Genomic DNA, 12,079 nt, shown 5'->3' with positions numbered 1-12,079 from the left:
GAGTTGGCTAGAATGATATATAGTCCATGTATATGCATTTGGAAGTAGGCAGCACGAGTGGAATTCTGCAGATCTACAACAAACCCACACTGCTGCAGAATTTAGGGCTGCCTTTTGCAAAACTAAGCCTTACTGTGTCAATGCTAATAGAGATTAAAAGTTAGTCACAAAAATAAATTTTACTTGTAAGACCATTTTCTCTCACAATCTTCTCTTTATGAAAAGCAGCAGCTAGCCATAGAAAGAAGCCACAATGTGTGACCAGTCATGCAAAAACAGAGAAAGACGAGGGGATATCATACAGCCTAAGCACTTCTACAGAAGAAATGTTATGAAAGTTGTTTGGATGGTAAAATAAAACATGAAACATAACCTTTTACCTGTAGTTTATTAAATGGCTTATTTTTAAGTATCTGTGCTTACAGGAAACGAACTATTACAAAAGACATTTTGTCTGACAATTTTGTTCTAATCAGAGGGCTAGCCATTCCTCGTAGCAAATTGATTGAAAAATCTCAGTAATTAGTTTTGTAAATGCAGTAATTACTATGTTTTTCTACTAAATAATAGGGCATTACTAGGACAAACACAATTAAGGGCTCCAAAAAGCAGGCTATTTGGAAAACAAGATCAAAGAAAATTTGTAACTGTTCATTTCCAACCAGTATAGTTTACCAAAAAAATTATATCCTTTAAAACACAGAAGCAATCTGAGAACATAAAGTACTACAGAAAAAATAGTGACATTATAATATATACTGAATGTTTGAAACATCGCTATTTCTTCCTGAACAGTTCCTATGGTCTGCTTCAAAATGTCCTTTCTGCACACATGCAGGCCCTTGCAGATGAACCAAATACTTCTTCGTAATAAAGTACGCATACATACAAACCGATTACATGTTTGAGCAGGAAAGATGGATTAGTTGGCCTCCTGACTTACAAGAGGTAAACTTATTTTTCTGAGATTGTTGTATCCTAATGAAATCCGTGCATGTGAATACTTTGTGTTCATGTTTTAATTTAGAAATCACACCATTTCATGTTTACATTTACTGTTTAAAGCATAGGCAGACTGCACTTTTCAAAACAATGTAATAAATAAAACTGTGCTCAGTGTCACATGCTGCTGCTGGTATAATTTAATCCTACCATATTCAAAGGACTTACTGTCCCTGCTTTGCACCCCTAACTCAGATCCTGATGCGTTCACAGAAGCATCCATACATACCCAAAATGTCAGCTGCAATCCACATACAAGAATTATCAGAAACAAACAAAATAGAACCCCTGATAACCTACACTATTTCACACATTTTCATTTTCCAAAACTGATCTTAGGTATTTCTAATCTTTTCAGAATGCTATTCAGTCACCAGTTTGGAAGAGAACTATTCATTTTTATATTTATTTTTCTTATTTACATGCATTTGTGTCAGTGATGTCAAATAAATAAATCATTCACTAAATTCACTTATCAGAGTGGGGGGGAAAGCGACAGAATGCCAACACAGCTTTCTCAGTGCAGAAGTGCCTGGCCTATTTCCTAATCATGTTATACAGAGTAAAAGACTGAGACTGCCAAAACATCAAAACCCACAGGCTTCATTTAAAATTTAAGTAACCATAAAGCATTACATTTCAAGTCTGTCAGTGGGGAAAAAAGTAAAGATACTAAAACTTGTTTTTAAAGTTCACAGAACACTATATGCTTCAGTTTCTAAAAATTCTTAATGTCTGCTATTCAAATATCCCAGAAGTGTCGTACATGGAGAAGCAGAAACTGAAAATTAGACAAATAACATTAATGAAGTGGTAACTGATTTTCTCCCCACTCTCCATCCATCACCACAGTTTTAACACAAAGCTATTAACATAATGAGCACTGAAATTCTTTCTTTAGAAAGGATTCCTTATGCTCAACTGAATTTCTCAGATATACCAGTTCTCCAATGGCTTTTGCCTTCTGCCAATATGTATCTTTTATAAAGACTAAATCAAACAGCCACCAAAATTCTGACTGAACTGTATTTCAGTCTTCTTGTTCTCAACCTGCATAACTTGTAAACATCGACTTGCAAAGACATCAGAATCAAAATATCTAAGCATATCATTCCAGTATCTCAGATGAATTCTAACCCTGCCTCTTCTGCTCATAGTTTATTCAAACTTAAATAAACTTGGACAACATACATGCGGTGGCATCAACTGGAAATGAAATGTAACACTAATTTGAACACTTGTAGATTGGATCCAGTTTTTGAGATGCTGAAAAATAACAATTGCATCTAACAATTAACATAGCAATAACAAGTGCTATGACAATTAGTTCCTCTAAAAAAGTTTTATTGCTTCTTAGGCCACCTTTTCAGGTGTCGATTAACACCACATATATGACTTCAAGACTGTTAGCAGCTGCCACTGCATTTACTTGGAGTGGAATCTTAGCCCTTCCCTTTATGTAGTTAAGTATCTTGTATGGCAAAAGGAACAGTCACACTGAATTTCTTTCTGAAAATGTGTCACAATTTTGTGATAACCTTTCTTCTTTTTAAATTTAGAACAAAATAAAAAGTGCTAAATTCCTTCACTGAATTATAATGCCTAGGTTCAATGAGAATGTTGCGCTTTTTCATTTTTACTTCAGTGGCACTACTAATCAATTCTGTCATTGCTATCTTACTGTTCGCTACTACAGTATCTGCTCAACACAAGTGAATGTTAAGTCTTTTGCTATGGTCAGTGTAATGCTTTAGCAGTTTAAATATTTACAGGACTGGCAGCAAGATATTCTACTTCACTATAATCATCAGCCTTCAGAAGCATAAGTGATGATGGACATCAGTGTCCATACATCAGGAGGTCAAAACTGATGTAAGCTTTCTTAAATAAACAAAACTAAAAAGAAGTTACCTGCATATGACAGATTAATTTTGTTATCTATTTACTAAACACATTTCAAATCGATACTAAAGACAGAAATATTGAGGGCAAGAGAGTAAAGAGGAATGTAACCAGGCTTGTATGAAAAAAAACATGCAATATCATGTCACTCTACTACTGGTAGCCCAGGTAATGATTTACAGAAACTTATTTACAACTACCAGATATTGGGCAGAGTATTTTTGGTTTTCTTCAGAAAAAAGGGAGTGATTGGCATGTAAGTTATGATTGCAAAATGACCCTGGTTATTTCACAGAAATATATATAACATTACAAAAAAGTTCTTTAATTGACATATGCAAGAACCATACTTCATACAGAATCATTTAGAAATGGTCTAAATATTTAGTAATAGATTTCATAAGACAGCTCTCTAGGGAAAACTCTCTGTGCAAATATGGGGGGATGAGAAATTATGTACACTGAGTTTATGCCACTGATCTGCATAGATGGCTCCAGAGAGAAATAAAAGATTTCAGATTCAGTTCTCATTAGCCCAAAAAATCTTAAGTATGGGGATCTTTCAGTTGTACACAAAAAGTTAAACTTTTAAAAACACACATACAATGGAATACATATTTTAAATACACCAGTATACCTTGCTTTTTATAGCAATGATTTTAGACAAAGTCTGCAATAGCATTGGGTGATCAAAAATTCAACTCCAGTATTTTTAAAAATCTCCACTGTCCTGATTTGCTTTTAATGGATCTATTAACCTTTTCCAAACTGCAAAAGAGATTCCTGATGTTAGCAAAATTAACAGTGTATTGACAACCAGATCTACAAACAAGCAGAATGTTTTCATCTGTTTCAGACCACTAAATGATAGTAAGTTACCAAAGAAATTCAGTCATAAGTACAAGAAAAAAAAAAAAAAATCTGTGTTGTCAAATGCCAGAACAAGCTCTAAAAAAAATATTATTAGTATATTCATATTGCAATATACAAAAAGAAATGTGTGCAATAAACAGCAACAATTGCTGGTTCTTTTTCTTAAGCAATGCATATTAAGATCATATACAGGAAAAAGGCCACTGCTTTGAATTTTACTTTTAATACAGCCAGTTAAATTTAACTTCATCTAAAAACCTCACCCAAAATCTTAGTTTTCCTTGAACCAGAAATTAACCTAAAGCAGTATTCTGACTTTTTTATTGTTAAACCTATTGTTAAACCTAAACCAGAACAAATTGAACTAAACTGAAAAAGCTGCTGGTTGCTATTTAAGTGCAGATAAAACAATATCCATCAAATACAGAACAAGACAAGGGGGAGGCCCCAAAAAATTCTTTACTACCAAGTTCAGCTTTATGTTTAAGGAGTGCAAAATATTTTTTTTTAGTCTTTTCACATAGTATTCCAAAAGGCTTCCACATACTATACTGAGTAACACAAATAGTCATATCTTCCTTAAATTATACATGCAAGGTTCATTTAGTACCATTCAGATTTATTTATTTATTTTTTTACATGTTACCTGACCACAGAAAGATCTTTTCCCAAATCTCAATATGTACCCATTTCTAACTTTCTTCACTCCTAATCTATGTTAGAGAAGTGAACAAAAAAACTGGCACTTAAAATGTAAACATTATATCAAGATTATTTAGAACCAAATATAATGCTAAAGTTTCCCCATACAGATTCTATTCAGAAAATCCCAGGAGACTCTGTTTTCCTGGTAATTTATTCTTATGATGAATTACACATGACCCAGCACAGACCCCTGAGCAGGATAAGATGAATCCTTGCATTACGCTGTTTCTATTATGAAAAATAACCATATATTCCTATTTTTCTATTCCCTTACTGAGTTACAAATTTGCAAAAAGACTTTTTCTCTTTTCCCAGCAGACTTCCATTTTTCTAAAAGTGATTGTGGAAGAGCCTTGCCAAAAACAGGTAATTTCATTACAGTTTATTGATCAGGTCACACCTTTACATTGGCATCTTCAATATCCCACACTTCAGCACATATCCAGTAACTCTATTTTCACAGTCTCTTCAGATTTGCTTGGTACAGAAGTTAAACTTTGAAATCTTTTGCCTCAAAGACAGCTTTGGAATCCTTTTAAAATAAGGTTCTCTTAAATACACCACCTTCTATTTTCCTGGTACAGAGACCAACATAAGCTGTAGTTACACAACAAAGCCAGTTCTATATATACACATATGAATAGGATTTGGTCCTAGTATAGAACTGTAGTCAACCAAGATAAAGCTATATCCTATGACAAAAGCACATAACCAAGGAGCAGTGTGGTTCACATCATGTCACGGTTCTGGTGAGGAAGCTTTCCCATATGCAATACAGGCTTTTGGAATAGTTTGGCCTAAGCTTTTTTTCCTTAGCTTTTCTTGTTAGTTTGCTTGTTTGTTGGTTTGGGGCATTTTATTGTTGTGTTACGCTTTTCTCTCATGCCCCATTCTCTCAGATTTTCTCTGCTTAACAAAAACATATATTCTAGATCAAAACTGCAGAACAGTAGGATATAAATAAAAAGGCATTAAACCCAACAAATCATTACAATCACACACCATAAAAATATTCTTTACATATTCATAGTTCCGGTGATTCTAGAAATGAAGATCATTTAAAAATGTCAGGAGACTATTATCAATAATAAAATGAGGCAGGGGGAATCAACTTAGTCTGACAATAAAGAAAGAAAAATATTAGACTCTTTCAAACACTTTATACTGCAACCAGTTCTACCAAAATTATCCCAAAATAATTCTCATATTTGATATTAACAAATAAAATTTTAGCAATGACTTGGTTCTTAGCTTGTCATAAAATAACTTGCCAAGGAAAAACATATTTTTATAGTTCATTCCTTAATCTTGTATACTTAAATGACAGGTGGGGAAAGATTAAAAAAAAAAAAAAAAAAAAAAAAAAAAAAACCAAACAAAAAACCCCACTGTTGTTACAGAAAAACCTATAATCCTCTCCACAATGTGACTGCATGAACTGGTCCAAAGGAACAGGGTGAAAAACATGGCAAAATACTTCTTGCCTTCAAAAACTCTGAACAAGCAGTCACGCTGAGCAATTTAGCTGCTGAAGAACGATAATCAATTCATAAACACAACAATCTTTCTCGATGAAAGAAACACTTGATTACTCATCATAACAGGCCAGGAATTAGACTGAAATCAAAAGAAGTTACAGCATTAAGCAGAGTAACAGAATAAATTGTGTTTCACAAAAAATAATGTAGGTGTGTACAAAAACGAAAAGAGGAAAAAGCATTTATTTATACTATGCCTGCTAAAAGAATATAGATTAAAAATGAAAAAAAAACCCCACACCCAACTAAAACACTTTTCCTGTGTGCATATGGGCACATGACATCCTTTTAAGGTCACTAAAAGAACTGGCACAGATTAAGATCCTGTTGAAATACAAGCCACTAGCACAAGTAGCTGGCAATGACTTTGTGAGTGTCTACAGGGAAAGGAGATTTGGAAGACGCATACATGTATGGAAGTACCAAATTGCAACAAAGTCCTGATTATTTTCTATATCAAATTATCAGCTAAGTTAATTCTGATGCTTCTTGACAGCCTGTTTTGAATCTCAGTACATAAAAAGCTGGAGAAAATCCATAGATTTTAGGAAATCCCACAGAACTTACTGATTATTTTTGCCACGGGCTAGGAAAAGATCACATGCTCTCTGCCATCAACTCCATCTCCAGATGACATGTTTACAACTGTTATTAAATTATGAAAAAGTTGATGCAAAGGAATAAATGAAATGCAAGCAATAAGCAATCCTTTGATATATGGCAAACGGGGAAAACCCACAAGTACTGCCAAATTTGAGGGATTTGTGGCGTTCAAGCCTGAAAGATCATTGCTTCAAAAAGGTGCATAGAAGAAAAAAAAAAGCAGAGTGAAGGGTGGAGAGCATGATATTTAAATAATCTCTGAAGATATTAAAATGTATGATCTGCATTCCACTAAACAGAGCTGGAGTTTTCCTTTTTCTTGACCTTGCTGTGTGCTATGCTCCCTGATCTAATGAGGCATCAAAATAATAATCTGCTCTAACATATGTTGCTGTAAAATGCTCCCAAAAGCTGAGATTATTTTGCACTGGTCACATCCTAGCAGTGTTCCCTGGAATACTGCTATTGTACTGAACAGCCAAAACTAAATATAAACTGGTAGCTGAAAAATCTAGGGATCAGTTGAATAGTTCCGATTTGGTGATTTTGTACTATGTTCAGAGTACATCTAAATGCCATTACTTTTGACTTAAAGTGTATGCGTCAGAAAAGAAGCAGTTTTCAGAAATGTACATTTCACATAGAATGAATGTTCAGTTTTCAGTCCTTGCATAATAACTTCAGAAGTATCAGCATTAATTAACTTCTCCCCTCCAACAGAGTTTAGTAATTCAGGTTCATCATACAAATCTTTTCATATCATAACACATTTTAAGAATTATGTATTAGTTAATAGCAACAATAATGAATTGAAAAACATAGATTCCATGTATATGCAAATTAGTTTTCTGGAATATCCCAGGAAAAACAGGAAACAACATTATAAAACAATAAGAAAACATGGAGACCAGAAGACTGAGAACAACTAGATGAATTGTTTGAATGGAACCAGTGGGACAAAATTAGTGTAAGCATCTTTGATCTGGATTAAAATAGCAATGGTTTAGTAACAGAGAAATACATACATCATAAAACACTTCGACCAAGTAAGTTAAGAACCTATTCTAACAGTGTTGCTACACTAGAAATGTTTTATTCCAGAAAGCATCAGTTGTCATACTGCTGCTAACAGTGGCATATCACAGCATACATACATTTGTTTTTGTAAATATCCTGGCTCCTGTTCACAAAACCCTGCAACCACAGGAAGGTGCACAATACAGCTGAAATTCCAGAGCCTTCTTTATCACTGCCTAAGATACGATTAATGGACTGTTTTATAGTGCTCTGTAGGATGCTAACCCAAACATTCAGGGAACTATGAAAACAGAGTCCACTTCCCACAGCTCCATTTGTAGCTTTTTAGTGTCCCCTTTTGATAATACCTGCAGCTCACCATACCAGTTTTCATTCTGCCACCATCCAGAAGAAACATAAATTCTTCTCAGATGAGTGTTATCCACATATAACAATAGCATACATAATTTTTCCATAGTTGTTCGATTTCAACAACTACCAAATCACGCTGAAACTAAGACAAGATGAAAGGATGCATGATACAGATGGGGCAGCAAAATCACCAACTGCTGCAAGCATTCATTGACCAGCTGCAGAGTGTCAAGTGGTGCTTTTGCATCTGTGAAAAAAAGCACCGAGTTGTAAGATCATTCAGTGTTACAGTTATAGGACAATTGGCAACCTCCTCACGCCCTTCAAATTACGTTCATGCCAAACACAAGTGCTACATAACACCACTAACAATAAAATTAAAAGCATTTAACAGGGCAAAATGGAATGAATGCCTTTCAGAAGATTACAGTCCCAGACTACTATCAGTCACCAGATCATCTCCTTCAAGCGACACACAAAGTAAATAGCTAAAAACATGACCTTCTGCACAGCACTGCAACTGTAATGAGTAGGAAAAAGATCACTTTAAGACAATGGAATTTCTAAAATGTGATCAACCAAGAGGAAAGAGACATATAGCAGTTCTGCTTTCCTCACCCAGTCTTAAACATAGAAGGGAAAGAAGTACTTTTCTATAGTTAAAAAAAAAAAAAAAAAAAAAAGCATACCATCCATATTAACCTGGTTGGGCAGTGAGGTGCAAAAAGTGGTCTTCAAAAAATAGGAACTTTGTGAAAACATTATCATTTTTCCTGGAAAGGCACATATTCAGTGGCAGAAACACAATGACAACATTTATCTTGAAAGATTCTACCTTTAGCCTGACAGGTGAAATTCTACACGGTGTCTAAAGAGGAGAAAGGAATGATAGAACTACCACATAAGAAGATACAACATGACCCTTGAATATGTATTTCGTGAGCTGAAAAGGAGCTGGTAATGCTTTAAGACAAGAATGGATTTTACAGAATTTAATATTCCTGTTACTGTTACACATTCCATTTTACATAGTATTTGTGACAAAAATGTTACCAGTAATATGCTGACTTTGGTAAAGGTATGAAAGACTGAGAACTGAACTTGGATTCCTCTGCAATACTCTTAACATATTTGTTCCCTGAGCAATAAATTGAGGTCTCAGTTCTGTCTGCAAAGCCAATGGCAATCCTTCTTCCTTTTTTCCATCTAATGTGGCCATTCTTCTAGTCCTGATGTATTGCCTCTAATACACTGTGCCTCCCATCTCTGCTGGCCAAGTAGCCTTTTTACCACCAGAGAAGCTCATAAAATCATCTCCTAAGTTATGTTTTCCCTTCTCCTAATCAAAGTCAGTCTTCCAGGTATCCAACAACTCAACCAAAGGCCACTAATGGAAAGCACAGATTTATTTTGTTCACATTAAACAAGGGGGAGTGTGGGGGACAACACAAGTACCATTGCATTTTTCCTAGGAGAATCTCTCCAAATTACATCAGTTTGTTTCAGGAGTGGTTTGTTACCACCATCAAGAGAACTGTATATTACTCATCATAGCTCAAAGATACCAAACGTCTGCAGGGTGAACTTCTGAGTAGCTGAAAATACCAACATAGAAACAGCACACTAAAAATGGCTGAATTTCAGAGGCAAGAGTGATTATGGCTGCTGGATGACACTGAAGGCAGGCATGGCAAGCATTACACTCAGCACTGGTGAGCCCACCATCTTGAATACTGTGTTCACTTTGGGGCCCCTCACTACAAGACAGACACCGAGGTGCTGGAGCACATCCACAGAAAAGCAACAAAGCTGGTGAAGAGTCTAAGAGAATAAGCCCTATAAGAGGTGGCTGAGGGAACTAGGGTTGTTTAGTGTGGTGAAAAGGAAGCTCAGGGGAAAACTTATCACTCTTTACAAACCACCTGAAAGGAGGCTGTAGTGAGGTGGATATTGGTCCCTTCTCCTGAGTAACAAGTGATAGGACAAGATGAAACTGCCTCAAGTTGTGCCAGGGAAGGTTTAGATTGGATATTTTTTCACCAGAAGGGTTGGCAAGCATTGGAACAGGCCACCCAAGGAAGTAGTTGAGTCACCACCCCTGGAGGTATGAAAGACATGTAGATGTGGTGCTTAGGTAGTAGACTTGGCAGTGCTAGGTTATTGGTTGCACTCAACGGTCTTAAGGGTCTTTTCCAACCTAAACGATCCTATGGCATGGAAAAGACATTTGCTCAAAACTTAAACAGAATAAAAAAGGGAAAACAGGATAAGAAAGGGAAAAAAATTAAAGAAAAAAAAATTAAGAAATGCCTTTTGTACCATTTATATTTCCAATCTACCTCCCAAATCTGGCCAACTAGTTAGTTTGGCCAACTAAGTACTATCTTGCTTTCAAAGAGTATTTCACATCTCCGATGTATTTTATTTTTATTGTTTGGTTGTAACATATTTCTGTTTGCAATTAATTAATTTAATTAATTAAACCAGAAACTCTATCTGGTTGTCAGAACACAATAGCTTATTTAGTTTCATGCGCTTTTTATGGCCAACTATGTTTTTAAGATGCTTAGAGACCTAGTTCTATTGTTTCCTTTCTTTATCATATACTCAAAGCTACAACCATAAGATGTTGCCAGGGAGGGAAGGGAGAATGTCGAGCTTCCGCAAGAACATAAAAACAATAAACACAAGCTACCTACCTGAACTCACTTCACCCATTCATCAGGCCTCATGTTGGTATCCAAAGTCTCCTTGCTTTCTCTAAGAGCCTGTGTCCTCTGGTACACGCCCTTTCAGTGAATTTTCACAGATGTTATTACGGTATCCTCTTCTGAGTCTTGAAAGAAATCTACTTTCCAGTAGTAATGTTCCTAATGTATTCCAAACAGGGATAGCATGAAACTGCATCAGAAAGTCAAAAGCATGGACAGCAGCACCAACATTTTAGTATTCTTTTTTCCTCTTGTGGTAGAAGCGACCTTATCACCCAACTTTTCATCCTTGTCTTGGTTCTCCTCTTGTTTAACTATGATATACACAGAGGTATTCCTGCAAGTACTCAGCAGATGGGGTTGCACTCTTTTTCTGCCCAGTGGAAGGACAAGAGGCAACAAATAAAAATTGGAACACGGTAAATTCCAGCTCAATAAAAGAAAGAAGAAAAAACCCAAACCAACCAAACCTGTAAGTAAGGATTGTCAAACACTGGAGTAGGTCTCAGATGATATGGACTCTCCACTCTTAAAAATATACAAAACCAGATCTGAGCAAGCTGCTCTAACTGGAGCTGCTATTGAGAAGCTGGACTAAATGGAAATCCCTTCCAACCAGCACGATTCTACAATTCACACATGCTAAAAAGATCTGTGCAGTTTACATTACACAGACTGCAGCATGAAAAAGGTTACCCAAAACACATCGGTTCATTTTAAAGACAACAGCTTGATTCCAGTCACAGTCACCGTTAGGTAATTGAAGTTGTAGCCAATTGCTGACAAACTACACTGTGAGGAACATCAAGGAACAATTATTTCACAAGACAGGGAATGTGTCATCTACAGAGTGAAACAATGTTAGCAGAAGACTTTTTTTAATCTACAAAACAATTTAAATACTAGATTAGGCTTTATCAGAAAAAGCTGAATTTTGAAACTGAGACATGCAAAGCTACCATAAATAATTGTTATTCCTAAAAGGCAAGTGTTGAATTGCGTGCTTTGCTACAAATCTACATTGTTCCAGTTGCAATAAATTGGTTTAAAAATTATGGCCATACCACGAAGGAAGCCATTTTAATAAAAAGCCTATTCAAGTTCAACCACTTACAAGCCTATTTTTATATAGTATGAATGAAGACCAACTGCAGTAGTCTCTATGCTTTCTGAATTTTCTGATGAACTAAGTACCATTAGGGTTAATTTTAAAAGCGGGGGGGAAGGGGGGGATTATGTCTATACAGACTGTATTAATACTGTCTCCAACATAATCTGACATCCCACAAACTGATCACTGAAATCAAATGATCACTAAAACTTTTTCCTATCAGAACCACACATTTTGTCCAAAGC

General features: G+C 35.5%; 1 protein-coding gene across 8 annotated transcripts in view; it reads right to left on the bottom strand.

Moving 5' to 3' along the window:
• FUT8 (fucosyltransferase 8) overlaps positions 1 to 12,079 on the bottom strand; it is a 187,485-nt gene that overhangs the window by 81,508 nt on the left and 93,898 nt on the right. For 3 of the 8 annotated variants that reach the window (XM_055715404.1, XM_055715411.1, XM_055715409.1), the window contains one exon: positions 10,712 to 10,882. The exons of the other annotated variants lie outside the window; for them this stretch is intronic. The gene's annotated coding sequence lies outside the window, so the exon portion shown is untranslated. The remainder of the gene's footprint in view (positions 1 to 10,711; positions 10,883 to 12,079) is intronic. 8 annotated transcript variants of the gene reach the window in all.

Source organism: Falco cherrug, chromosome 7 (genome assembly GCF_023634085.1).
Source record: "Falco cherrug isolate bFalChe1 chromosome 7, bFalChe1.pri, whole genome shotgun sequence".
Classification (NCBI taxonomy): domain Eukaryota; kingdom Metazoa; phylum Chordata; class Aves; order Falconiformes; family Falconidae; genus Falco; species Falco cherrug.
The sequence above is the reverse complement of the archived record's forward strand: the minus strand, read 5'-3'. Positions and strand labels throughout refer to the sequence as shown.